This window comes from Dama dama, chromosome X (genome assembly GCF_033118175.1).
Source record: "Dama dama isolate Ldn47 chromosome X, ASM3311817v1, whole genome shotgun sequence".
Classification (NCBI taxonomy): Eukaryota; Metazoa; Chordata; class Mammalia; order Artiodactyla; family Cervidae; genus Dama; species Dama dama.
In genome coordinates, this window is record NC_083714.1 from 131,123,945 (window position 1) to 131,130,613 (window position 6,669).

Below are 6,669 nucleotides of genomic sequence, written 5' to 3' on the forward strand. Positions count from 1 at the left end.
ACTTGTCTACCTAGAGTTCTACTGGAGTGGAGATTATTATGGTAATTAATACAGCCTTTGATAATTAAATTGCTCTACCAGATAGGTACTGTATTCATCATAAAGATTCACTGTAGCAAAACTTTTTGAGGGTACTGAAAAGCAGTTTTGAAAATTCACGTCTACTAAGGTATTTTTTTGTTTTGTTCATTTTTTTTTTTCCTCTGAGAAATTATAGTTTGGATCCCACTTTCAGATATTTCTCCTCAGAGCAAGACTACATAATTTGCAGAACTCAGTTCATAATCAAAGTACTGGGCCTCTTTTTCATGAAGAACAAAGACTGTACCATAAAGGCAGTAAAATGTAAAGAGTTTTTCTTTCCTCCATATATTCTCTTTGCTTCTATGCATGCTCCCTTGTCCCATTGAAGTATACATACAAAACACAAGTTCAAAGATAAAATTAAGAATTTCAAGATGGTGAAAACAATAGCCCAAGTGTATGGGCGTGTATGACTGCTTAGACTGATTACACTCCCATGAAATTAGCCCTACCTCAGAGAGCAGTAATGTACAAAAGAAACCATTTTTCCTTCAGCATTTTATTTTATTTTATATTGTAGTATAGTTGATTAACATTGTGTTAGTTTTAGGTACATAGCATAGTGATTCAGTATTTTTGTAGATTACACTGCACTAGAGAATATTACAAGGTAATAAGTATAATTCCCTATACTATACAATATATCCTTGTTACTTATCTATTTTATATATAGTAGTTCATATCTATTCATTCAGTCCCCTTGAATTGTCCTTCCCTGCTTCCCTCTTCCCTTTGGTAGCCACAGATTTGTTTTCTGTGTCTTTAAGTCTGTTTCTGTTTTGCATATACATTTATTTGTGTTTTTTTTTTTTTTTTTTAGATTTCGCGTATAAGTGGAGTCATGCAGTATTTGTCTTTCTGTCTGACTTATTTCACTAAGCATAATATTCTCTAGGTCCATCCACATTGCTACAAATGGCAGTATTTCATTCTTGATGCTGCATAATATTCCATCATATATATGGACCACATCTCCTGATCCAGTCATCTGTTGATGGGCACTTAGGTTGTTTCCATGTCTTGGTTTCCATGCTGCTAGGAGCATTGGGATGCATATATCTCTTCAAATTAGTCTTTGTTTGTTTTGGATATATATGCAGGAGTTGAATTGCTGGATCATGTGGTAGTTCTCTTTTCAGTTTGTAGAAGAACCTCCATACTGTTTTCCCTAGTGACTGCACCAATTTGCATTCCCAAAAACGTAGGAGGGTTCCCTTTTCTTCAGATGCTGTCCAACATTTGTTATTTGTAGACTTTTTGATGATTGCTCTTCTGACAGGTGTGAGGTAATATCTCATTATGGTTTTGATTTGTGGTTCTCTAGTAATTTTTACATAGTTGAGACAGAACTAATCATGTACTGGACTTTGTAGTACAATAAAGTATGAAAAAGAACTGCAGTCAAATTTGGACCTGAAGATAACTGGAGTTAAGACTAGGGAAAACTTGAGGAAGGTAACATGGACAATGAAAAATGGACCAACAGTGAGGAGTCCTGTCTCTGTGAGGAAGACGGCTATGTTTCCTGCTACAACTGGAAGGAGTTCTAGGACATGATCATACCAAAGCCTTAGGAGGGAACAAAAGAGCTAAAATAAGAGAATGATGAATAGTTTAAACTTACCTTTAACCTTACCTATAGTTACAGGTAGTTTCTGCATTAACATAAACATGCTTGCATATTCTAACTGAATAATAGTAAACTTTTCCAAACTTTTCATTGTCCCCTTCCTACAAGTTTTTCAGCTATTGCAGTAATCAGTTGGAATAAAAGTATTCCAAAATAAATTGAAGAAAGTAGAGCAGTTTTTGTTGTGGAGAGTTTCATTTTCTCTTTCTTTACTTACTTTGATGACTCGCTTGTTTCTTTCCCAATCTTTGGATAAATTTCATGGGACCTAGCACATTATCCTACACAAAATGGTGGTCAATAAATGCTTATGGAAACAGACATCAGTTCAGTTCAGTCACTCAGTCGTGTCCGACTCTTTGCGACCCCATGGACTGTAGCCTACCAGGCTTCTCCATCCATGGGATTTTCCAGGCAAGAATACTGGAGTGGGCTGTCATTTCCTTCTTTACAGTGACTGAATAGTAAGCCTCTTAAGAATATGTTTCCAGGAACTGAACATTCATTAAAATAAGAGTACTAATAACTCTCTACTGTCATAGTAAAGTAGAAGTTGGATATGAATACTGTTCAAAGGTGGAACACCAGTAATACTATTCTGCTTTAATTTCCTGATGTAGATTATGATTTAGGTGAGAAAGTAATACCTTCTTGTCACAGCAAATTTGTAAGAACAATAATAGTAATAATCACACAGAATCCCCTGTGAATGTCCTAATCCTCACAGTTTCCTGTAGAACATCATTCAAATTTAAGTCAGCTATTTATTTAATTCTGTGTAGTAAGATTATAAAAACAAACACAAACACTATTTTGAATAATTTTTGATGGCTTTCTGGGAAAGGGGCCTTTATTCATTCATTCAGCCTGAACAGTACTAGGTCTTGGAAATATAATGCTGAATGAGATGGGGATCGTCTCTCTCTTCATGGAGTAAGTAGACTGGTAAACTTCTGGAATAATGCCCCTCACTGTTAATTTCAGTCAGGTCCACAGTCCTAAGCCTTAGGAATGCTCATGCATTTGAAGATAAAACTGAACTGAAACTAAGCTTAGAGCAACTAGACATATTCCAAGCCAATTTCCAACAATTAATTATCTTAAGTGGTTACCCCATTAGTTAAAAGGAAGAGATAACAGGGAAAGAAATACTGATAAATTTCTAAGTTGGACTAAGTTTGGTAAGTATAAAAAATGAAGTGTAGTTAATAAAGCATAAAGCAGAAGATTTCCTCTTAACTCATAGTTATTATACATCATCATTAGAGAGGGGACTTGCTGCTCCTTGTACTAGATTAATAGCCTAGGCATTCATCTCTTTGACCTCAGCTGAGGTAGCACTAGGCAACAGAAGCAGAAAATGGAGTAAAAAGAAGTACTATCTAGTATTTCATCTGGGCAGGAAAATTAAAAAGAGGAAACACTTAAATTGTAGAGGGGAATGTGAAGAGAAGGGATGGTGCTCTTTTCTTTCCCTTGACAGTCCTACCCTTTGAGAACCTGCTGGCAGCTCCTGGGTCACTAGGCTTAGTCATTCCTCTTTTCAATTACAGGAACATCCTGTTTAACAAGGGGATGGTGTATGGAGAGCAGTTGGGGGACAGAGAAGCAAAAGAGAAGAGGAATATTTTTCACATGGAGAAAAAGTCACATTGGTCAGGAAGTATGGAATGAAATGCAAGGTAACTTTTTCCTGCCCCTGTTATTTTTACTTTAAACATTGTGAAAGGAACCAATAATTTAAGAGGTTTAAAGAATAATGGAGAGCACACCTTGAAATATATAATGATTATTTGGAGATTTTAGATTCCATTACAGGATATATAAATAAATGGGCACATTTAAGTATATTTGAATAAATTATCTGAAGTATATGTTTAAAAGAATATATATGCTTAGTAGTGCTGTCAGAGAGAGAAAAAAAAGTGGATCGAATGTACCATAGGCTTTTCATATAATTCTGCCAGAATCTAAGCCACTCTTTATGGCCTTAGTTCAATATGTGTGTGAGAAATACAAGTGCATCTCAGATTATTAGGGCTTTCACGTGGTCATGAGATACTGAATATGATCATCCAGGAATTTGTAAGAAGACTCTTCTAGATATGTCTCCATTATTTTATTCAAATACTTAAAGTGAATGTTGCTTCTGACTCTATTGTCATGTATCAAGATGAAAAAAAGAACACTGTTTATGTTTTCATACTTAATCAGATGACTCTTTAGAAGCTCTTTCCCTGAAATGAAATAGAAAACTATTAGATGCAACTCATGATCTTGATGTATAAACAGAATTGTTTTCAGTAATTTGCCAGATTTCTTAATATGGGTAAGTCAGGAGTGAAAGTTAGATCTGATAGCTCGTCTTGGACCACTGGATTCTCTATTTGACTGTGCCAGGTCTTAGTTGTGGCATGCAGGATCTTCCATCTTTGTTGGGCCCTGTGAACTCTTAGTTGTGGCATGTGGAACCTAGTTCCCTGACCAGGGATTGAACCTGGGTGCCCTACATGGGAAGTACAGTCTTACCCAGTGGACCACCAGCGAAGTCCCTGGATTCTCTATTCTTTTGTGATAAAACATTAAGGGCTGAAAGTTGTTAATTTCATGATAACACAACATAAATCTACTTGAATTTTCATGTCATGATCTTCTACTCTCTTCAGAGGTTTTCTTTTTTGATTACATGTCTGATGTTAGAGATTTATTATTTATACGCACTAAAAATATTTTTGAATGTTTCCAATTCTGAAAAAGTGCTTTGTAATCCTGGTTAGGTCACGGGCCTGTATGTGGGATTTTTGTCAGTTCACATCTGAAATTCCCATCTCTCTTCTTAAACTAGCCAGTTATCAACCTGGCTCATAGCTTTATTTTTTGAAGTAAAAGTCATGAAGCAATTTGAAAATATGGTCCCAAATACTCAATAGGATTAAAGTTATTAATAAAGCAAAGTATAATATCAATATTTCTTTCTTCATGTAACAGAAGTGTTCCCAAAGAGCTGTGTTTATTTTCTAATTGAGTTGTATTATAATTGAACTAAAAAAATTGGAAATGTGATTCTTTTAATTGGATGACTTTTAATTTAAATTCTGATGAATAAAAAATTGAAGGTGTAAGTTTTACTTAGGTATGTGTATGTGTGCATGTGTGCACATGTGCAAACTGGGTCAAAATAAGATTATTAGAAACCCTATTCCTGAAAAGCTTTATGGCTGCTACCTCTATATATAATTCAAAACAAGAACAATATTAAATGATAGAAAATTCTAATTTTTGTTATGATGATTATAACTAAGGCTTTCTTTGAAATATAATTTGAAAATTTTTCAGCAAATATCTTCTCAGGGCCTTTCTTTCCTGATGTCCTAAGCACATAGCACTGTGTGAATGTGGGTACCTGCATCAAGATTGCTCAGCTTTAATAAAATTAACCACATATTGACAAATCTCTGCCTCAACTCTAAGCAGAGCTTCAGAGCTTCCAAGCTACTTGATTTTATAAGTGTTTGTTTTTAACTTAATTTATCCTCTTAGTCTCAGTGGGAAGGAGAAAATTTCAGTGAAATATATGCTCAGTTTCTTGTTTGGTCCCTAATGAAATTTGTACTGGAAAAGGCTTACTGTTTTGGAAAATTTTAGCATTAAAAAGAAATACTTGACTCCAGTTATTTTTTAAACTGGAATAAAATATCTCTAGTGAGAAAGTCCAAATAATAGCATTGAAGAACTTTCCAGTAATAATCCCAAAAGACAAATTAAAGTGCTTTGTTTCTTAGGTAATTATTGTGTTTGGATAATCTCATAGAACCTAGGATGGGGAGAATATTATGAGTTTCTCCATTAAATTTGTTCTCACTGCACATTAATGCCTAGTGTTTTATAGGCTTGCAGTTGTCTTTCTGGGGAAGTTTATACAGTTTCCAGCTGATGTGGTGGTGAGCAGAAGCTAATGAACTAAACTCAATGCTCACCAACATGACTGCATTTGTTTGATTTACTCTTCTGTTCAGTTGTTTTCTCTCTGCCTTGCATTTTGGCTTCCAAGGCCAATAAGAGTCAATTTTGAACACTGCCTGTGGTAGATCTTTAGTTTAAGGTTATTAGAAAATATAGCTTCAACCTGGAGCTAGCTACTGGAGCAAAGGACAGGAAAGAGGATGAAGTTGACAGCCATAGATCAAAGCCCAAGTCCAGAAAAGAAACTATAACCCTGAACATTTGAGGGAATCACAGCAAGTTAAGACTGAAAGTGGCAGCACAGACTAGGGAGGACTCTTGGAATAGGGCAGAGAAGCAAATGCTCTAAGGGCAGAAACAAAGTAGGACCAACCAGAGGTACCATATAGAATTGAAGAGGGAAAAGCAGGGAGGCAAAGAGACTTTAATAGCACAATATTAGAAATTGCATAGACCAATATTAGAAATGAGCCTTTAAGAATAATAACAGTATTAGAATAATATCAACAGTAGTTGCAACCAATAATAATACCAAAATAAAAATAATACCAAAGTTGTAAGTATCATAAAAATATTATAAGAATAATGACAGTACTATAAGAGTAATATCAATATTAGAGATGAGCCTTTAAGAATGCATGGTGTGATATAGCAAACTAACTCTGTCCCAAAAGCCAGAGGAAAATTGGCAGCAGGGGTGAGAGAGAGGGAGGGAAAGTGGGCAGGAAAAAGAGAGTGATGCATTTGTTGCTGTTGTTGTTCAGTCGCTAAGTCATGTCCAACTCGTTGCAACCCCATAGACTGCAGAACGCCAGGCTCCTCTGTCTTCCTCTGTCCCCCAGAGTTTGCTCAAATTCATGTCCATTGAGTTGGTGATGCTATCTAACCATCTCATCCTCTGCCACCCCCTTCTCCTTTGGCCTTTGCTCTTTCCCAGCATTACCTTTGATCTTTTCCAATGTATTACCTAAGATAAAATTAAGAATGATTGG